Below are 24,389 nucleotides of genomic sequence, written 5' to 3'. Positions count from 1 at the left end.
GAGTTAAGCTTACTAATCCAGTTACCTATTTACTTCACTATCTTTCAGGACCGCCTATCAAAGGAGGATTCTACATCGAAAAGCTGCAGAAAACAAAGCATCTTGATCACTATTTAATAGAACGTGTTATTAGTAGTCATGTTAATAAACTGTATGTCAAATGGCTTGGTTTTTAATAACACCTTCAATTCATAGATTAATAAAGAGGATGTACTTTAAAACGTTTGTTGAATTTTTTTTGTTCTAGGACCACTACCTCTCCAGTCTACTATTGCATAAACTTGTTAGTCATCATTACTGCTACCAGTTAAGATTGCATAAACTCGTTAGTCAACATCATTACTACTAGTTAAATTAGGATTAGGAGTAGTGTTGGATAGGGGACAAATTAAAAGAGTAATCAAGCAACAACTGCACTAATTTTTACAAATCTTGTTTATTTCAGCGTATGTGTACAATTTCTTCTTTCACCAAAGTAAATCTGTTTAGTCCTTAGATATTTCTTTGCTGTTTTCGTCTTTTAAGACCTCCATCCAACAACCGTTTCCCTTTCATTGCACCGTCAACGACGAGTGCTGCTATGTTCTCAGCAAATGTTGCATTAGGTGACGTCACAGGCTGCATACCTTTACGAAGCAGATTTTAATCAGCTACACGTCTTAGTTCAGGTTTGTTTGGACGATAAGCAATGTCATGCTCTTTGCGGGCAGCAGCTAACATATTAATACCGGGATTACCGCGTGCCAAGCGGACGTCAAGTCGAGTTCTAGGGCCACAGTACTGGTAACTAGGAAGATGAAGCTCAAAAGGAAGAAAATTCATCACCTTATTGATGAGTCCATGCCCAACATGCTTCCTCACCTTTCTCCCAGCAGTTTTCTTTACCTATTTCTGCGACAGTTTGCTTACTCTTTTCGCAGCCATAATAAATGTTTATAAGCGAAGTCAACTCGTTAGTTTTAGGTCCGCGATGCAGTTTAATGAGTCGACATGTCTCACTGAAGGTTTCTTAGTTTCTTAGCTAAATTCACTTGTTCATGACGTAAACTACTCGTTGGAAGCTCTGACAAAACAGGATCTTGAGTCCACTCACGAGATACCTTATCCCGGATCTTCTTTACAGCATTTGCTGCTACACTGACCAAAAATGCCTTTGGTAATGCATTCAACTCTTCTTCAGTAAAAGTGTTTAATTTCATTTTGCAAGCATAAAACTTTACGACTGCCTTTTCAATAGCGTTACATTTAGTATCAGATAGAAATGGCATTATGTGTTTACTCTATAAATGTTTCTTTCTCATTGTAGACATTTGAACACTGAACTTTACACATGTAGCTCACTTACCGGTATGCAGTGCCACACAACCAATCAAAAAGCATACACACGTGACGTAAAGACTGTTTCCGCGTTTCCGCACTATGCTTCAGAAGAGTTTTTAATGATGCGTATCCTAATTCATGCGGATCGAAAACTTCACACGTTGATGGTTGATACTCGCTCAGCCATTTCTTCTTTTCGCAACCCTCTACAAACACTAGATCTGCTCTTGAGAAATGAGCGTTCAAGGACATAGCTAGAAAGCGATATGGAATTCCTTTTTCCTCCCACCGAAATCTTAAATACTGTATTTTTTCACCCATTGCGTCTGCCTTTTATCTTCATCCGTTTGCAAGCAGCAAGGAAAATTTGGGTTAAATATTAAACTCACGACTTTTGGTGCCACATCACAGTGCAGTCAACATAGCTACCATTTTGAACAAAAACTTGTTTCCATTCACTTTAATGACTTGAACATTAACTATCAATGTCTCTGTCATGTTGAACTACAAAGCGAACAATTCTCTGTTACAGTATCTTATCGAGTAAGGGCCGGTTCAACCATCTGCTAGTAAACAGGCTGGCAGCTGCGCGGGAGGTAAACTACCTGCGTGTGCAAATCTTTTTTTTTTGCTAGGGGCTTTTCGTCGCACCGACACAGATAGGTCTTATGGCGACGATGGGATAGGAAAGGCCTAGGAGTTGGAAGGAAGCGGCCGTGGCCTTAATTAAGGTACAGCCCCAGCATTTGCCTGGTGTGAAAATGGGAAACCACGGAAAACCATCTTCAGGGCTGCCGATAGTGGGATTCGAAGCTACTATCTCCCGGATGCAAGCTCACAGCCGCGCGCCTTTACGCGCACGGCCAACTCTCCCGGTCGTGTGCAAATCAGCTGGTACTTCGGCTTGATGGCAACCAACTCAGCGCAAGCGCTAGGTAGTACCCCGAGCTAGACACCGATATACGGGGTTGGCTAGACTGATTTTAACCGACTTCTCGCTTTCGACTGAGGTGCTATCTGTCGTTAGATGTATGAAGCTCTTTTCGATTGTCTTATTTGCCTGTGCTTGCATCTGCTGAATATCACCATGAAGCCTAATAAGGGGAGTCTTAAGGGTTATGGAAAACGATTTATGTCAAGCTCCCTTGAGGTTAATCTATAAGCTTCAAAAGCAATACCTAATTGATATTAAAATCTCGAGATTATATTTTCTTACGCCAGTTATAACCTGTCATGTAAGGCAGCGTTTTGGAACGTACTCGCATAGTAGACTGGTGAAGTCGCTCGCTCCATAACTGAAGGTACGAAGGTTCCCTTTGTCTTCCTAATTTTCATTTAAAAATTTATTTTCGTTTCCTGCCGTTGTTCTTATCTCTCCTTTATGCGCTTCCATGTACGTATATACACACATCTTCCTTATGGACTTATTGGCTTTGAGCATTATACCTGCAGGCTTCTGTGAATTGATTAAGCATATCCACGGTCCTCTATGTGCAACTAGCTCTGTGACCTCGTTTATTTACACATGCTTCCATTTATTGATAATGCATTTCATTCTAATATTTAACTTTACGAAGATAAATTTGGAGGATACTGTAAATATAAAGAACCAATTGGCGTAGATATCCATTCATAGGAAGAGGAATTCGGGAATGGAAGAATTTCCAATTCCTTCGAAAATGTTTACGAGAAGTCTAGGTAAATAACTGATAGGGAATCTGCTACTTGGGCGACAGTCCTATACGCTATATGCTTTACTACTGTAATGATGACTGAAATTAATCATAACATCACTTTCTATAAGTAGACATAATATTGTGATTAGACACTTCAGTGAAATATGTTATCAACAAGAGACCGAATGAAAAGAGGCATATAGGTGAATACAAATCTAATTATGAAAATACAAATAAAAATAGCGGGCGAGTTGGCGTGCGGTTAGAGGCACGCGGCTGTGAGCATTCATCCTGGAGATAGTGGGTTCGAACCCCCGTGTCGGCAGCCCTGAAGATGGTATTCCGTGGTTTCCCATTTTCACACCAGGCAAATGCTGAGTCTGCACCTTAATTAAGGCCACGCCTGCTTCCTTCCAAATCCTAGGCTATTCCTATCGCATTGTCGCCATAAGATCTATCTGTGTCGTAGCGACGTAAAGCCGCTAGCAAAAAGAAAAATATTCATCTTAATGAAAACTCGAACCTGCGTACCTCATATTACGAACCGAGCGCATTAATCATCACGCTACGAAAACACCTAGGGCAATTGAGATACATATACTCATTTCTACCTGGTGTCTGAAAATTGAAAATTGAAACTTAGAAAATTAAAACCCACTTGGGATGATTTCCAAATAGATTTTGCTTTTGTATTCTTGTAGAGTTCCTTTGAGAAAACTTAACATATAATGTGACATCGATGCTGTCGATGCGAGAGGCTGGTGTGAACGTGGCAACACAAGGGAAGCATTAATGTTCAAAATCGTGCAATACAGTATCGATTATTTTTACGGTATCATGCTTTTATCAATATAGTAAGGTAATTTAAGCTCTATATCACCAGACACACAGCTAATTATGTTCCGCTCTCAAAACTTGCCCGGCATTTAAAGTCTTATCGGGCTCTCGAAGTGGCGGTAAATTACTTGCCGGGTAACTACAAATTATGCTGCCGATAGCGCTACCCGGGAGTTGTCGAACGGAAACATCCTTTTACGCAGGGGGTAAGTTGCGCGCTACTTTACCCGTAGGTGGTGGAACCGGCCCTAAGTAAAACAATGTCTACTCATAGCATATATAAAGACCTGAATTTAAGAGAGAGAGAGAGAGAGCCTTATAGCGAGCGAACCTAAACATGCATATCCTTGACTACGTGATAACTGCGTGTCAAAAACAGTGTCGCCTCATTATGTTGCATGTTCAGCCCAGTTAGGTTAAGCTAGCACTTTTGTGCGGTTAGTTCGGGTATCAAAGTTAAGTTAAGCTTACACTATTTTTGCGGTCAGCCTGGGGGGTTAGGTTCAGCTTCGAGCCCCAAAGATGCTTCCTAAATGTTACGTCCCATATGAATAAAGTACATGTATTAAGCCTTACAGCATCTCCCTAGTCCCATGCGCAGCCGCCATCTTGTTCCTGGTTCAGCTCTGAGCCCTCAAAGTCACCTTCCAAAGTTACGTCCCTATGATTAAAGCATACGTATTAAGCCTTATCGCCGCCATCTTGCTCCAAGTTCAGCTCCAAGCTACCTTAAGTCGCTTTCCAATGTTACGCCCCTATGACTAATGCATATGTATTAAGTCTTATAGCCGCCATCTTCAGCTATAAGTCCTGGGAGGTTAAGTTTGGTTAAGGCGTAGTCAGCGTGACTTTCAGCTTGCAGTTTGCCAGGGTACCGCACGTGAGGTCTGTTAGGTTAAGCTTCCGTTCTTATACGGTTAGCCCGTGTGTTGAACTTTGAGTCTCTTAGGTTAAAGCTTGTACTCTTAGGCTTCGAACTAGTGTCTGTATGGTTAACGCCCTAAGGTCTCGAGTCGAACTCGGGATCTGCGAGGTTAAGTCTAGGCATGTGTTGCCTGTTAGGTTAAGCTTACCTCTTTACCATAATCACGTTGGCTGTTAGGGTAATCTTGCACTTTTTGGCATCAAACTTGGGTCTATAAGGTTAAGGCCCTTAAGCCTAGCGTCGAACCCGAGGTCTGTAATGTTAAGCCTGGACACGTAGCCAGTGCAAGGTCATGTAAGGTTTAAGAGCACGCTCTTCGCCAAATAAGGTTAAGGGCACGCTCCTAGCTCGCAGCCCGCACTGCTCTGTGGCGTCACTCACCGGATCAGGCCTCGTCCTGGGACCATCGGATTCCGATTCCAAAAGTATACTTCTTTCGCTGTCCTTTCCTTCTGTTTTTGTTCTAGAATGAGTTAGTGTGTATAGGGAGTCTTCAGCCGTTGTACATATTTTTGAGTGTGTTGGTATCTTATATGAATTATATGTTGATGTAAGGCTAATGTACAGGTTATGGTTGGGTCAGAATATAGATACTTTATTTTCAATTAGAGGAGAAGTTATTGGAGAGCCTAGGTGCAGTTCTTACTTCTTTATTCGCTTTCGGGGTGTTAGGTAAGGCCCAATCAGCAGAGTACAGTTTTGCAGCTCTATGAACACGACATGACTTGAAGCATTTACGCTCTACTATTATTATCATTACTACGGTTCTCGTTATTAATATTCTAAACTGAGAGATCATATAGTGACCTCTGGCTCCACTCTACCGGAATTTTCGGCAAATTATAAATTCTTATTAACAGTATCGTTATTTATTTATTTATTTATTATTTATTTATTTATTTATTTATTTATTTATTTATTTATTTATTTATTTATGTATTTATTTATTTATTTATTCACTTATTTTAAATTTTATTTCATTGGAAGTGGCCAAACCAAGTGATAATTACATTCAATAATGGTGCCAAAAATATTTTGATCAATGTATTCGTTAATGTTAATGTTAATGAATACTCAAGCGTGAGGCGATTAATTACTTATTTTATGTTATTTATATTACAATTGTCACCCAAGATTGGTGCAATAGTTGCGGGTATATTAAAAATTAGCGCCGAACACTAGGACAGATATTTTAATTTTATTACAAATGAATTAGTCCGACGGATTTAGGTAAGTTTCGCATTTTAGAAATATGGAGGCATCTCGTTATTACCAGGAGTAAGCTTGCAAGAATTAATTCTCTGAATATTTTCCGATGACAATCGCTTAGCTACAAGTATGCGTGAGTATTTAATATGTCAATGCAATCTTCGGAACAACATCCTATAACACAGTAGTTACGAAGTGGACGTGTCAAATAAATAAATAATCTGTAGAATGCTGCTGACGAAGGGATTCATCTCCAGCAACACAGCTTGCTTGTCTATAGGTGGCTGCGGCTATTTTATCAGGACGTATACTTAACCCGGTGTCTCGTGATGACAATCTTTTCAAATTAAATTATACCATTAGCTTGTCAAAATGACTGACAGCTAAGCATGTACAGTACTTGTCCATGTAACGGAATATTTTTAAAATCTACAGTATACTCTGACCGGCCAAGTGAAGTGCTCTATAGCTCAGAATATGTCAGAATAACTCTGAAGACAGTTCTAATCTCGTAAGCACATTGGGTGCGGGACTCTGTGTGGAAATTTGCTTTTCAGAATTACACGCTTAAAAATTAATAAAACGAAATGTATGAAGAAATGTAATATAAGTAAGGGTAACTGTGCGCTAACAGGAATTTCATATGAAATGTGGTGCCCCCTACCCAAAGCCAAGACTAGGTACACTGATGTGGAAGTAGTTTAAAATTATCTGTTCATCTGGAAGTACTCGGCCCTCAAATGATTAACATCTCTTCAGATGTTATCCTTTTCTTTTTGCTAATTGCTTTACGTCGCACCGACACAGATAGGTCTTATGGCGACAATTCAGGTGTTATCGAATTCAGGAGAGGCTTCGAGAAACGAAGTTCGAATTCCGCTGCTGAGAGGGACCATCTTCCTTCATTCACTCCAAGTAGATGAGGGATTTTTAGCTTATTTCAGATTCAGGAAATTCTATACAAATTACGATCATCATCCATGGATCTCCAAATCCAGCACTAGAATTCAGGAACTTTAGAGCTAGCGGAAATTGTGTACATTGATTCTCAGTTTTAAAGTAATATTTTCGTGTCTCGTGATAGGTAATAATCTAACCATAGATTCGAATGTATATGCTCTGCAATAAACAGCGTATCAGAACCACGTTGATTTAAATTGGAGGCCCCAAAATTCGTCTTCATCACAACGAGTAAACAGCAACTCACTCACCGAGAAATACGGTAAATGACTCTTCTTCGTCAGTACTGTCTTGGAATAACTTTCGGCGTACTAATAAATTATTCAGAATCTTCCGGATCACATTTACAATAAGTTAAGTGCACGCATTTGTGTCTTGTGAAAGGGAACTGTTTAAAGCATATTATTTAAATAATTTTGTTGTTTTCTAGAGAGGAGTCTTAGAATCCGGCAGTCAACAGACACGTGTATTCAATGTATTTGAAGTGTGTTTTAACATACTTGTATGTTTTCTTGAGTGGCAGTACAGATTAGTATGTGTGTGTGTGTAATTTTAATTAAGAGAGACTATTGGTACAGCGTGTTGTGTCTTGGACAAAACGCGTTGCGGAGCCTGACCATGGGCTCGTAATTTAAAACCAGTATAACCAATACTGCATTTCCTTTCTATTTAGGGAACTACAGTTGTGACTATTACTCCGGTTGAAATTCTCTTTCTTCTTCCTCTTTTCCTATTTTAACAGCAGTATGTGGTATTAAAGGAAGTGGTAGGGCCGTAGGGCTGGACGAGGTAGCTACAATAAACATCAAGCTCTTCGGTTTTTTACCATCTTCAAATCCAGCACTAGAATTCAGGAACTTTAGAGCTAGCGGTAATTGCGTACAGTGATTCCCAGTTTTAAAGGAATATTTTCGTGTCTCGTGATAGGTAATAATCTAACATTCGACACGTTCTCATTATAAAAACATTCGCAAATATATTTATAATAGTTAATTAAATGTATAAACAAAATAAAGTAAAGTAAGTTCAGAACAAGGACAAACTATTTAATAAACAGTTAATAATACTAGAAAGATCTATCAATTGGAAAACTTGAAAACCAATAAAGAAAGATGTTTGCTCTCAGAGCGATGAGAGATTTTTAAGAATGAAGGAATTAACAGAGAGTGCATTTTTAAGCCCCATTTAACTCCATACATAGTATTGTACCCTGATGAGATAGGCCACAGTTTCATGATTTTGTTTTTTAGAAAATAAATACAGATATATAGGAATATTAAATTGAATACAGTGTCAGTTTTGTGTGGACGGGAGAATTTCAACATAGCCAGCCGTGCGCGCGACAAGCCGTCGCCACAGTTAAGCTTGTCATGATGGGGAGAAGGTTTCCTGGTCAAAAGATAAGAGGATTAAATCTAGAGCTCACAACAACAGAATAATGACTACGAGGAAGTGAAAGAGTATATATTTCGGACCAAGGGCGAGCAGATGTATCACCAATACCGAGAATATGACGTACCTGTTTTTCCACGCCCCGAGGCATTTGGTGTTGTCACGTTACAAGGAAGAGATTTCAAACTAACCGATGCGGTGTTGACCAATGGGAAAATTTATCATAGGCCCGCAGATAAACCAACATAAGAAAAACTCAGAGTGAACTCCAGTTAGCTTCTCCGATAACAATAATTAAATTATTCCAACCACATAATTGAATAGAGGGGATTTTTGTGATATCATTCCCAAGTTGATTAATTGTAATCGTAATAAATTAAAGTAATGAATTCGTGGAAATGACCCACGCTATCTCGCCATTGGTCAGGATGAGCACGCCATCAGGGACGCCGAGTTAGCGCGCGAAAGGTGGAGGACAGGAATTAAGTGATATTTCCATGATCACCGAACGATATGAGTTCAGAATACGACACATGAATGTGTATCGCCAGTGTATTAAGTAGGATAAAGGAAGAGATCCAAATCCACCTGCATATGCCGATTTAGGATAACCAACCACCTCCCCAGGAGATGATCGCGGATGACCCCGGCGGGAAACCATATCGTCCATAAAAGTCCAGTAGTGGAACCTCGCATCACCCAGTCGTTTGAAGTCACCAGTTGTGACCGGTCGGACCTCACATCACTTAGTTCTTACCAGTCACCAGTCGTTATCGGTCACCAGTCGTGTCAGTCGTATGAAGTAGTTGAGACTCTGACACGTTGACTCTGTAAGTCAGTACCTCGGGACGCATTCGAAGTCAGTTAAAGCTGAAAGTGCGTGAGTTGTTAGGAGAATGAAGACGAACAGTGAGATTATTCATAGTACCGAGTGTAAATAATCAGTACAACTGTATGTTGAATTTAATAAATGTCATGTGATTAAATAATAAATAATTAACGGAACGCCGATAGTACCTTTGGAAGGCAGTGTGCGGAGCCTGAAGTAAATAGCTCAAGATAGACGGTGAATAACCATCCGAGCAGGGAACTATAGGAGTTAGGCGATTATCAAGACGGCTTAGAAATAAACCAGGAAGTGCCGGTTGAAGACGCGATACGCGCCGGTTCAAATGAACGACATTTCGTCGTAATGTGTCACGACGTGTGTTTCGGGCGTATATGAAGGGTATATTGTGCGAGTGTCAGGGGTCTAGGAGCACCTATAAGTGTTTTTTTTGTTATTAGTATTCTTGTATAAAATAGTGTAATAAGGTGTTAATCATGGGTAGTCACCCAGAAGTGTTTTATTGTGTTAAATTTATATTGTGCGACATGATGGACGAGTTAATCACCATGGGGCCGTAAGGCCTATATCTCATCCGCTACGAGACAATGGAATTCTACATAGGAATGAGTACACAAATTTGATACTTGGGGATGTTATCGCGACTAAACGGGGTTCAGTGTAAATTAATTATGGTTACTTAACATGGTCCGCCTCCCGAGTCCATGATTTTATTTTTTTTGTTAGACGGACGAACTAATTTATAGTAACGTAATAATGGGTTAGATTAATTAATTTGAGTGTTTGTTTGTTGTATATAATGTAAATATGGGATATATTTCTTTCAATTAATGCATGCTGTTTGTAATACTTTGACTTAAGTTCATTTCAAGTGTTAAATTCCTTTTTTGTGCTAACCCATTTATTTGATTTTCAATCACTGCGGTGATCATTTGTATTTTAATTAGGAATATTTTCTACCTGACAGCCAGATTATGAAAGAGCCAGAGTATGTAAAATTTGTGTTGCGTACGGAAGGTCATTAAAATACTAATAATAATAATGTTTGTGAGTTGACAAAGGAAAGTAAATTAATAATAATAATAATAATAATAATAATAATAATATTTGTGCGTTTGCAAGTTAAAGTATAATAATAATGACAGTGCTTCGCGAGTTAGGCAGTGCAAATATAATAATCAATGTGGAGATGACATGTAGCGTTAAAGACTTTCATTCGCGTAATCAGTTTGATTTTACGTAAATATTTGATTTCACGTTTTTGGACTTTATTTTAACCATTAAAATTTGTTTAAAAGCGATAGAGGCACGTGAATTAGAATGGTCACGATATGTTAAAAGCCCAGAATGGTTTGAGCCCATATTTAGAGTTGGAAGTCATGAGGGACGAATATCCGGCGTGAAATAAATTGAGCCGTATTGTTTGTAATGATGAAATAGATGAATCTCAAGGCCTAAGATGTTATAAAATGCATATACCGGTGTTATTAGTGGTAAAATCCACGCACAGAGGATTAATTTATGAATTAAATGTTTGAAGAGTTCCAAAAAAAGGAAATGGACTTCAGATTGGAAGGAATAGTTTAGCAATCGCCGGCATTGGAGGTCTTTGCCCAGCCGCGATGTGCCATAGGTTGTGAGATGTGTCTTGGGAGGACGTGTGTCCCCATATAAAATTAACGGCAGTACGAAATTGAAGGTACGGTCCCGAATACCGTGTTATCCCAACCGATATAAAGCAGATCTTAGTGGTTCATAACGGGATTTAACATATGTGACTAAATTCTAAAGAGTGGAAATTAAAATATCATCTTTCCATTTTTAATAATAATAATAATAATAATAATAATAATCATACTCCAAGTGAATCTTGTCGTAAATCAATTGCTTTGTGCCAAAGTAGACTGAAATTGTGAAGGTTTATGCATTTAACCATAAATATCGCTAACGGTAGTGTAAACGTGAAAAAATAATAATAATAAAAAAATAAATAATTGAAGAAGAAGAAGAATAATTTACTTTTTATATTTTGGACATAATCATGATGTTGGGAGTAGAAATGAAAAATTTGAGATTTTTAACTAATAATAATAAATAAAATATTTGAAGAAGGAGAAGAAGAATAACCAATGAAGCTACTTTTTTAAAAAAAAATTTTGATGAGAATAATAAGAGCGAGAAGTTGAAGTATTATAGCGAGGATGATTACGGGTTACGATAATCACGATATCCACTATTAATAATAATGTTAATAATAATAATAATAATGAAAAGTTGAAGAAGCAGAAGATAAAGAACTTGCAATAGTAATTTGAGAATAATAATTATGATAAAAGGAAATTAAGATATTTAATGGGCGATGATTCATTGTTACGAATATAATAATAATAATAATAATAATAATAATAATAATAATAATAATAATAATAATAATAATAATGAAAAGTTGAAGAAGCAGAAGATGAAGAACTTGCAATAGTAATTTGAGAATAATAATTATGATGAATGGAAATTAAGATATTTAATGGGCGATGATTCATTGTTACGAATATAATAATAATAATAATAATAATAATAATAATAATAATAATAATAATAATAATAATAATAATAATAATAATAATATTTTATGAGGAAGCTGATCATTAAATTGTGCGGATAAATTAAGAGGAAGAACGAACCTTCGTTTGAAACGTCGGCAAGGGTTGGCATATAATCATCCCGGATGACAAATGATAATAATCAAAAATAGGATTATAATTGAAATTAATGATAATAATAAATTAATTGATGGTAGTCACAGAATAGGATAATGATCAGATAAAGAATGGTAATGAAATTATTTAATAATCATAGGAGGATATGATAGGGACAGTCGTCCTGTGTCGAACTGCTCAGAACCAGATGTTGGGTTTTCACGGGGAGATTGTTAGCGGTAGATACGTAAATAACCCACGGACGGCACCTGTCTTCATTGTCAGAGCATAGTAATGAACCTTTCCGTACGTCTTGTCGTATTGACAAGTGTAAATATTGAAATAGGCTTTGAGTTAATGAACTCTACCTGGTGTGTTTGTGAATCTGGAAATAATAGGCTAGAGTTTGTCCGTACTATAAATTCTCGTTTTTTCGAGACGATAACATTTCCACGGTGGGTGTCCGGCTCACCAGAATGTACATACCGGAAGTGTCTCATGTCCAAACGGAACGAGGAGACGACAGTAAAAAGTTACTGTCGTGCCTTCGTCTCCGAAAGAAGATCTCCAGCGGCGAAACGTCCACTCATACGGATGTGAATTCGATCCCCAGTAACCAATTGGGGCGAATTCACCAGATGTTTATACTACCAGAGTAGTGAGGTAAATCCAAGTAGTATGTCATTTATTTTTCAGGATGGAAGTGTCCCAATGTAATAATTGTCATCATGCGTAGTATGCAAAATAAGTGAATAAATTGCTCCTCATTGCAATTTCAATAGGAAACAGTTTCCATATCTTTTTATTGTAGTTAGTCCAGTATGCCCATGGAATTTAAGTTGTCACTTCCCAGTCCTATTGTGGAGTCAAAAATTTGTATCCATGAATGAGTCGTCCCCCGTAACCTTAATTTGCATGCCCCGTTCATCCCTGTGTTCATTTGATGCGCCGATATATAATTTGATTTTCTTTATATAATTTTATTTTTATCGTTTTCGAACTGATCACCCCTGAGATAAATGCTAGTCTGGGACTCAGGAAGTGAGCGGGTGCAGTATATACCAGCCCAGTACACTCATTTAATGCAAAAAGAAAATCGAGTACTAACTGTCGGTTACTCCGGATTAGGGCACTTCGGTAGAAGTTCCAGCAATTTAATCATAACTAGGAATATCTCCCTAGAATGCAAGAGCTAATCTCATACTACATTGCAAGCCGAAGGAAAAAAATAGACCAAACCCATTCGAAATAATATTAGAAAAGGCCTAAATTTGAAGACGTTCACGGGTGCAATTTAACATAGGATCCTCAAAAAAAAATTGCTTGAGGATAAAACCTAATGTGGCACGAGTGTCCAATTTAATCAGCGGATAAGCTCAAGGTATGTTGTAACTAGAAGAAAGACAACTAAAATGCAAACCGGTTAATGAAGGTTTACATTTTGAAAATACCTAATCGAAGTGGAAGAAAATGGATGAGGACACAGAGGGTGAATAACTCGAACATCCTATTCAATATCCAGCAACTACATTTAGGCCAACATGGTCAAAAAATAAACTTGCCCTTACACTTCGCTAAATGACACAATTATTCCCTACATGGTTTAGTTCAGAAACACGAAGTTCCCATCCTAAAATTTTCATAATTACAATTCAAAGATCTCGCTCAATTAGGAGAGGAGTCGTGTCGAACTTATGTGTTTTCACTCGTTGAAGTCCGCCCTACCATTGCCAGCAACCAGCCACACGACGTTTACGTATTCCGTTTCACACGAAAAGAGGACGGAGAAGACGTCCACTGAGTCGCTGGGTCGCCATTTTACAGACGGCATGCTGGCAGATGATGTGGCTCAGTTAGTAAGTTGATATCTGAACAGTCCGGTAACAGGGTGTACCAACCCCAAATATTACTTGCGTGAGGAACAATCGGTCAAGTTTCAGTCACAGGTTCATCAAGTTTTTGAAGTTACTGGCATATGGCATCCGAGGTAAAAGCGATGAGGGTAGGCTAAATAGAGCGGAGGCCGTATATTCATGTCAAAATTATTTACAAATTTCTAGCATACCATAGTTGTTATCATTAATTTAAAGGTTTTAAAATGTTTTCCTAGTGGCTGTGATCAGATCTGGCCCCGCAGTCTAAAGGAAGCGATCCAGCCTATTCGGAGGTCCAGGGTTTGATTCCCAGCCCGGTCAGAGATTTTAAATTGGATTCTAGAGCTGGTTCGAGGTCCACTCAGCCTTCTTGAGAACAACTGACGAGCTATCTGACGGTGACGTAACAGCCTTGTTATAGGAAACCGAGAATAACGGCTGCGAGGATTAGTCTCGCTGACCTCGCATCACCTCGTAATTTTCAAGGCTTTGGGTTGAGCAACGGTATATTTGTAGACCAAGGACCATCAAGCCTCTGGCAACAATAGGGGAGGGGAAAAGTAATTACATTAGTTTCATGTAATGAAATGAAATGGCGTATGGCTTCTAGTGCCGGGAGTGTCCGAGGACATGTTCGACTCGCCAGGTGCAGGTCTTTTGATTTGACTCCCGTAGACGACCTGCGAGTCGTGATGAGGATGAAATGATGATGAAGACAACACATACACCCAGCTCCCGTGCCAGAGAAATTAACAATGATGGTTAAAATGTCCGATCCTGTCGGGAATCGAACCCGGGACCCCTGTGACCAAAGGCCAGCACCCTAATCATTTAGCCATGGAGCTAGACTGTCATGCAATTACTGACCTTGACTTAGCTTAACAGAAGGATTCATAAGCAAATAAAAATGAGTAAATAGGATTAGGAAGGAAACAACTGTTAACTAAGTAGGCTGATAGTTACCATCTTGAGATTCAACTGGAGTAGAATTGAGAACACTTACAAAAACTATTTTTAAGATTAAGGACAGTGAGATTGCAACCCCCTTTAACCCCTCATTTATGTTGCACGGGTACATCCTATTCTTGTCTTGATTAAGACCCGGGAATCAAACCTATGTCAATTAGTCGGAAAACTTTTGTATTGATCTGTAGACCAACAGACAGTATGCAAATAATAACCTCACCCCTCTCACCATAACAGTATGTACAGCAATTTATTTGTACCTGTGACCATACCTTCCTGGCATTCTATCCCGGCTGAAATTAGGGACATAAGTAACTTAAGGCTATTCAAAAAAGTGCTAGAATTTGTACCTACATTGAATTTAATGAAGCTACGGTACAACCTCGAATTTTGATTATTAGATTAACATATTATTTAAATGAAAGTTTTAGTACTATTAGAATTTAAAATTGGGTAGGTTGATACTCTTAATCAGAGTAACAGTATTCAGTTTTATAATTTCAATCTTGGTTTCTATATTAATTTGAATTTCAGTTGCATTAAAAGTTAATTCTTATATGACTTTGAAGCAAATTAAATTTACTTGTAACTTTTAAGGAGTTACTTAGGACTGTGTTCTACCAAGATGGTATTAGTACCTACTAAGTGAAACTGAATCTATGTGCAATAAAGCTAATGCAGTGAGCTCGCAGTTGTATTCTGTAAGTGAGAAACGAGTTCTCGGACGAAACTTTCTTTACATCAGTCTGCTCTCAGATCAACTTTCCCTGTACAGAGTGAAAGCTCGTAAGTTGGAAGAACCAGGTGGGAACAATGGCAGGTAGGTACTCGAAATGAGGGCATAAATGCTAAGTTGGGGAAAGCTCAATGGATGAAGCTGTACGTATAAACCGGCCTGGGTGGTGGGGTCATGTGAGGCGAATGGAGGAGGATTTACCAAGGAGAATAATGGTGACAGTCATGAGGGTAAGAGTTGTAGGAGAAAGACCAAGCGGAAGATGTTTGGACTTGGTTTTAAATCATTTAATTATGAAATGAAGCCATAGTGTTAGTTGCAAATAGTGGAATATGGAGGTGTTTAGTTAATTCGCGTGGGCTTGCAGACTGAACGCTGAAAGGCATAATTGCTTATAATGAAGATGCATGTATATATGCATGTTTGAATGTACTGTATGCTTAAAGATGTATAATGCACAGTATACTGTATTCTGTTTGCGAAGGTGTATAATTATATGGTTCGGCATAATAACAAATTTCATAGACCGAGCCCCGCCATGAGCATAAATAAATACAAGTAAATAAATTGGGGTATTTTACCCGCAAAACAGCACCACAGTTATTATAAAAGGACGATTACGTTTGCTTGTCTGGAACAACCAGAAATCTCGTCAGGTTTCGTACTAGAAGTCATGTGACATTTCAGATCAAAATTTCATACCTACTCTCATTATGAAGCGAATGGGGGAGAGTAGGTTTCACATGAGTCTAATGAATTTGGCTGTAGAGGGTAAGAGTAATGGAGATACACCTAAAAGTTTACGATAACACTTTCTGATGATGATTTCAAGTGACGTGAAATAGAGGGTTATAGAGGTACTTAAGCTCAAACCCAAAATGTTGTAGACTGAATGTGAAAGACATGACAGTGCAAATGTGTATGATCAATACCAGAACTAAATTCTGAACTAACATCTGTAGAGTCCGTATTTTTATGTAATATATACATAGCAAAAATCTTCAAATTTATGTACCAAATATGTAATATGAAAATTATAAAAATATTCCGAAACATATTTTATTGAGAGCAATGGATTTTCAGGCGTTCTACGGCACCCGGTAACGGCGGCACACTGGACGACGCCCGAACCGGTGAGTGACGTCACAGCGCGGTGCGGGCTGCTAGCTACGAGCGCGCCCTTCACCTTACATGACTACAATGGCTACATGTCTTTGCTTAACCTCACAGACCCCGGGTTCGACACTAGGCTTAAGGGCGTTAATCTTATTGATCCAAGTTTGATGAAAAAAAGTGCAAAATGGACCCAACTGCTAACGTGATTATAGTCAAGAGTGTGAGCTTAACCTAACATGTACGGATTCGACTCCAAGCTTAACCTCACAGGTTTCGGATTCGACCCTAACCTTAAGGGCGTTACCTTTACAGTACCAAGTTTGATATCCCAGAATGCCAGCTTAACCAAACTGCCAACGTGTTTATAGACAAGGGTGCTAGCTTAAACAAACAGGCAAGCATTTGACGCCAGACTTCACCTTACAAGGGTATTACAGTCTCAAGTTTGAGATTCGATCTCAGGCTTAAACTAACTAGACAAGATGACACATGGTCCAGCGGCTTTTGGAACTGAGTCAGTTCGCTGTCGAGGCTAACAGCATAACAGTGCAGGCTTAATCTAACATGATGTTAATAGCTAAAAGTGCAGGCATAGCCTACGTTGACCAGGCGTTAACCTAAGAGGTTGCCCTTCCCTACAACCAGGCTACAAGTCCAGGATTAACGTTACGTTGACAGGCGTTAATCTAACCGGTTGCCCTTCCCTACACCCAGGCTTAAAGTCCAGGCTTAACTTTACGCTGACCAGGCCCTAACCTAAAAGTTTGCCCGTCCCTACACTCTGGCAAAATGTTCAGGCTTAACGTTACGCTGAACAGGCAAACAGGTCGCCCTTTCCTACAACCAGGCTAAAAGTCCAGGCTTAACGTTACGATGACCAGGCTTTAACCTAACAGGTTGCCCTTCCTTACGACTAGGGTAGAAGTCCAGGCTTAACATTACGAGGAATAGGCGTTAGCGAAACCAGTTGCTCTTCGCTACACCCTGGCAAAAGTCAAGGTTTAACGATACACTGACCAGACGTCAAACTAACCGGTTGCCATTCCCTACACCCTGGCAAAAAGAGCAGACAGCCTTACGCTGACCAGATATTAACCTAATCGGTTTCCCTTCCCTACACCCTGGCAGAAAGTCCAGGCTTAACCTTACGCTGACCAGGCTTTAACCTAGCTGGTTGCCCTTCCCAACACGAGCTTAGCAGCTACAGGTTGTAACAATAGGAGTAGGGAGATGGTGTAAGACTTAATACATAAGCTTTACTCATAGGGCAATACATTGGAAGGCAACCACGGAGATCGAGATTGGGACTCCCTTGAGCTAAAAAATAACTACTGCGGGACTAAAGTTCGGCACTTCGGCGACCCTAAAACATATTTAGTATCACGTACAGCCAATATCATTATTAATAGTTGACCCAAAGAGAGATGGATTCTGGGACTCCCTTGAACAAGAAATTCCAGCATATTGGTGTATCTAAAAAGCAGTTAATAGGACATAAAGTCAATAACATTATTAATATTTGACCCAAAACAGAGATCAACTCTGGGGGCGCCCTTGAACAAAAGTAACATTAGTCATAATATCTAACGTACACAGAGATCGAGTCTAGGACTCCCTTGAACAAGAGAAGAAATGGACATCGAACTCGGAACTCTCTTAGACGGGGCTCAAAATAACCAGGAAATCGAACACTAGATTGTTTCTTGGACAGAAGACTAGTGTAACCTAACAGCTAAATCCGCTACAGAAGAGTAATGCTGAAAAAGTATTGTGAAGCGAACAACGTCACGTCTCAGCAGAATTGTCTCTGCAAGCAGCAGGGGTTACTAACCTTGCAAAAATTTGCGGATGTAGCTTTTTGTGCATTTAGCCAGGCGTTCGTACATATTATTACCCCTGTCTGCACGTGAAAAAATATGCATACGTTTGAACTTTGGCCGATTGTCATTCCCTACACCAGCTCGGACACAACTTTTCACCCTAGCTAACGCTGACCATGAGGTAACCTATGGAAGGTACCCTCAGGAGACTTGGAGCTGAGCTTGGAACACGATGGCGGCTACACATGTGACTAGGGAGATGCTGTAAGCCTTAATACATGGGCTTCGTTCATATGGGGTATAACGCTGGAAGCTGAAATGAGAACAAAATGGCGGCTAGACAATGGACTAGGGAGATGGTTTGAGGTTTAATACACGTGCTTTATTTCTAGGGTACGTAACGCTGGAAGCTCAATTTGGAACAAGATGGTGACTACACATGTGACTAGGGAGATGGTATAAGACTTAATACATATGCTTTATTCATAGAGGATTAAAGCTGAAAGGCGACCTTAGGTCTTGGAGCTGAGCGACCGCATAAATGGCAAAAGGTTGAAAAGGGCTATATGTCGAAAGTAAAAACGGCCAAATAGCTTAATAACAAGAGGGCAAAAGGGCTAAATGGCAAAAGGGCAGATGGGCAGAAGGGCATGGTCTAGGTCTTAGAGCTGAACTTGGGACAAAATGGTGACACGGGAATAGGAAGATGGTGTAATGTTTAATACACGTGCTTTACTTCTAGGGACATAAACTACCGAGCTCGATAGCTGCAGTCGATTAAGTGCGGCCAGTATCCAGTATTCGGGATATCGTGGGTTCGAACCCCACTGTCGGCAGCCCCGAAAATGGTTTTCCGTGGTTTCCCATTTTCACACCAGGCAAATGCTGGGGCTGAACCTTAATTAAGGCCACGGTCGCTTCCCACTCCTAGCCCTTCCCTGTCCCATCGTCGCCATAAGACCTATCTGTGTCGGTGCGACGTGAAGCAACTTGCAAAAAAAAAGGACATAAACTTAGAATGCAAAGAAACTGCAAGGTGTTGAAGCAGAGCGGCTGCCGATTCAAAGACGCTAGCAACTGAGCTGATGCATAACGCGCTGTTGGGTTTAATGTTTTGAACAGTTAATTTTTTATTTTATCATTTTCGAGCTTATAGACATAAACTTTGGAGACATACAGTAGCTTACAATATTGTTTACATCACTTAGATATTAAAACTTTGTGTTCAGAATCGAAGAAAAAAGCATTCGCGCATATGACGGGAAATGGAACCCAGGGCTCTTCCTTTTGGACTGCTGAGTATTATGCTAAGTAAATGAATTTGCACTGAAAGCGTGCGTTCAATTCATGTGAACTTGTGTTCGAATTAGGATGACTCTCCTATTTATCCAGGCTTGAGACTTACTCTACAGCTAGAGGCGGAGTTAACACTCTGAAGCGGTTACTAAATAGTTTGTAAGATTTTTTTACTGTATGGTAGAGAAGGAAGACTTTGGATTAGAGGAAATACGAGTAATATATAAGGAGGTGTTTGGGTGCTGTACTGTAAAGAGAGTTAGCTTACAGGTGACGTCATTGCTTTGAAGATCTCTTACTTAATAATAGCCACACGACGTAATTACAGATCTATTTCTAAAATGTCTGATTTATACTGTGTGTAACCTGCATCGTGATAGACTCTTAGCAGTTCCAAACGTTTTACGAGTGGGTTCGGGTCTTTACAATATCTTACTTCTATATAAGGTAACAGAGACTTGTTATCATTGCGTTTACATGCAGACACTTGATGTGCAGAAAACGCTAGAACTTGTTTTGAAGTAGTACGTGCTTATGCGATGGCGTTTGAAGGTACAAAATGAACATGGTTTGAAGGCGAAGGTGCGTTGAAATCTTCTCCATTATTATTAACGCGCTTCTCTCCTCCTCCTCCTTCTTCTTCTTCTTCTTCTATTTATAGATCATCATCCTTGTGTTCTTCCTGATACGTTAGCACGGTGATAGAACGTGTAGTAGGCTTAGATAATGAAGTAAAATTATAAAGCTTTGATGGTAGAGAAACGTTGAGATCTTCTTTATCATCATTATCATCCTCACCATCATCATCCTGGCCATCATCATCATTATCATCCTGCTTCTCCTTATCTTGAGATGTGTGCATAGTAACATAACTTGTAGCAGGCGTAGAGGAAGAATTAAAAATCTCTCGCAGAGGTGTACATTTTCTAGTTGCTTTACGTCGCACCGACACAGTTAGGTCTTATGGCGACGATAGTACAGGAAAGGCCTAGGAATGGGAAGAAGCGGCCGTGGCGTTAATTAAGGCACAGCCCCAGCATTTGCCTGGTGTGAAAATGGGAAACCGCGGAAAACCATCTTTAGGCCTGCCGACAGTGGGGTTCGAACCCCACTATCTCCCGGATGCGAGCTCTCAGCTGCACGCTTCAAACCGCACGGCCAACTCGCCCGGTACCCCCGAGCCTAAGTGCCCCTTTGGAAATAGAATCTGGCCCACAAAATTATGTTTTCTGGGTTTGGAAAGACTTTTACGCAATTATGAAGCTTTAATTTGGAAATCTTTATTCGTTTTCGGAAAATTGTCCCTGAATAACTGTGCAGCCGGATTAAAATATCATTTCCGTAGTGCTTATTTAATGCTTCCGCATTATCTATATCTGTTTTTGCCAATAAATCCTCTTCTGTACGTAGAGAAAGAAATTACTTGTTCTCTCCCTTGAATCTTCGAATATGTTTAAAAATGGGTTCCAGGGACTTCGATTTTCATTTAAGACATTGTTAGGATATTTCTCAATGAAATTCTTTATGAAATCAAATTATGGTTTCCTTCTAGGAACTTTTTTTATATAAAGGCCAAAGGCAGGCATTTGTACAAGTGGAGGCACATGCTTCCCATAGTAAACCATCACTGCATTGTCCTACATAAGAGGCTTGCAGTGGTGTACCGGAATACCCGGAGATAAACCTGTCCCACCTCCGCTTTTTCCAGCACAAATCTCACATGAAGTGACCGAGATTTGAACCACGGAAACCAGCGATGAGAGACCGGCACGCTGCCCCCTGAGCCACAGAGGCTCAATAACACTTTATAATAATGTTATTTTCTTTACATTCCTCTAACTACTTTTACGGTTTTCGAGGCGCCGGATTTTTTCCCGCAGGAGTTCTTTTACGTGCCAGTATATCTACCGACACGAGGCTGACATATCTGAGCACCTTCAAATACCACAGGACTTAGCCACGATTGAACCTACCAAGTTGAGGTCAGAAGGCCAGCGCCTCAACCGTCTGAGCCACTCAGCCCGGAGTATCACATTTAGCACCAGATCACAAGTTTCTCTTACATCCCATATAATTCACGTTCACGTTCACTACCTCTTCTAAAGCTGGTTGAACAGGACCCGGGTGTAACTCCAAACTTCCTATAACATGTAATTTGGTAATGAGTTCCAACGATATAACGTTTCCCGGCTAACTGCCTCCTGCATGTCCGCATTCCAGCACGCGCTGCACAATCCACTCCATGCTTGCCCATGTCCCGATGTATATTACTCATAATATAATCTATGGATATTAAACCCATCGTCGCCATAAGACCTATCTGTGTCGGTGCGACGTAAAACAAGTAGCAAACAAAATCTCAGGGTTGAAGCGATCCTACTATACTTAATAAGAATCTTTAGTATATCACTGAATAATACGAAGGTTCCAGAAGAATGGCAATCGGCCACTGTAGTTCCTATTCGCAGAGGGTGTGACAAGAACGACTTGAATAATCACAGACCGGTAAGTTTAACGTCAATCGTTTGCAAACAAATAGAGCAATTAGTAGAAGATTATTTGAGGTTAAATGAGACTCTTATGGAATGATATTTAAGGGGCAGCATGGTTTAAAGGAAGTCTTATCTTGCGAAAGCCAGCCAGCCCTGTTCCGTATGTCAGGATATGTCGGATAAGCTCGACATTGGGTCAAGGATTGATACAGTAGTAATAGATTTTGTTAAGGCATTGAATTGGCTCGTACGGACATTCACATCAGAGTGGTGAAATGGATACCAGAACTCCTCAATGGAAGATCTCAGAGGGTGCGCGTGGGAGAAACGTTATCGTCTCCAATAAAAGTTACGTTTGATGTGACACGCGGTAGCGTTATTGGGCCAATGATTTTCATACTTTTCGTGAATGATATGCATGATTCGATAAAATCGGAAGTGCGCCTCTTTGCGAACTATTGCGTCATACACCGCGAGTTAAAGACTCAGGAGGACGAACTATTGATTCATCTGGATTTAGACACGATTGAAAAATGGCGCGTGAAAATCGAATGGAAATCCACAGCGGAATAGCAAGAAATTTTGTTTCAGTAAAAGAAAGACAGGAAAGAGGGATTACGAACATGGGGGGGGGGGGGTTTGTTGAAGTTGATAGTTGTACGTACTTAAGTGTTTCTATTCGAAAAGACTTAATCTGGTCAGAACAAGTGGAAACATGTTTTTAAGAAATCCTGGAGATCGTCACATTTTATTATGCGGAATCTCAAGAAACCTAATTCTGATGCCAAAAGTAAAGTTTATAAATGTTTGGCAAGTCGTATTCTAGAATAGGGATCTGCGTGCTGGGATCCGTATAAGGCAAGTTTAACGAATTCCCTAGGATAAGTTCAAAGAAGAACGATGCGTTCCGTGAACGGGAATAGGAGGAATACCATTAATTGGAAAATCTTCAATCTAGAAGAACTAGAGCTCGCCTGTGTAGTATTTAAAAGACCTACGCGGGAAGGGCTGCCAGGAGTGGTATTAGGAAGAGATTGGAACCTCTCTCGTACTTATCGAGAAATGATCGTTAGCAGAATATTAGGGCCAGCAACCAGCATACGGATTTGGAAAATTTTCCTTCTTAAACAGGACCATGAGTGATTGGAGCATACAGATGTGGGAAAGTTTCCTTCTTAAACAGGGCCATAGGGGATTGGAAGAAATTATATGCAGCAGTCTTTGATAGATTCCCTTCCGGTAACAAGACATTTAAGAAGATCATTCATGAAATGTAAAGGTTGTAAGTGACAGACATTGAATTTGTGATTTTCTGCTTGATTTAGAATGTTAAACAAGTATTATTCCTTGTAATATTCTCTTTCGATGGAATTGCTTGTTGTACTCATGCTGTTGTAGTTATTGTTGCTGTTGGGTGATTACCTATGTTTTTAATTTATTATCACTTGTTATGTTAAGCTAGTAGTAAGTTCAACTTATAGTACTGTAAGCTGTAGTATTAAGACCTGGAAATACTTAAGTTGTGTGCGAATTTGTATATGATGATACTGGATTTAGAATATTAAACTAGAAGTATTTCTTGTAATATCTCCTTTCCATGCATTTGCTTGGTGTACTTTTTTGTTGTAGTTTGGTTGTTGTTGGGTAATTACGTTAATTATCACACTACTGTAAGTGACCATTGGGCCGGGCTGAGTGGCTCAGACGGTTAAGGCGCTGGCCTTCTGGCCCCAACTTGGCAGGTTCGATCCTGGCTCAGTCTAGTGGTATTTGAAGGTGCTCAAATACGTCAGCCTCGTGTCGGTAGATTTACTGGCACGTAAAAGAACTCCCGCGGGACTAAATTCCGGCACCTCGGCGTCTCCGAAAACCGAAAAATAGTTAGTGGGACGTAAAACAAATGGCATTATTATTATTATTATTATTATTATTATTATTATTATTATTATTATTATTATTATTATTATTATTATTATTATTATTATTATTATTATTATTATTATTATCATTATTAGTGACCATTGCCACGGCGATACTTCCCGATGGCGATGTGTTAGTTAATAATAGTGATAAAATAAATAAGTAAATAGTAATAAATAGTAATAGTAATAGTAATAAATAGTAATAAAACAAATAAGCATTGCGTGGGACTTTCTTCCATGCGATAATGTGTTGTTGTTCTTGCGCGAAAGTAACAATACGGTTCTGTGAATCTGACTCCATTGTC

Source organism: Anabrus simplex, chromosome 2 (genome assembly GCF_040414725.1).
Source record: "Anabrus simplex isolate iqAnaSimp1 chromosome 2, ASM4041472v1, whole genome shotgun sequence".
Lineage (NCBI taxonomy): Eukaryota > Metazoa > Arthropoda > Insecta > Orthoptera > Tettigoniidae > Anabrus > Anabrus simplex.
Note: the sequence above shows the minus strand (reverse complement) of the source record.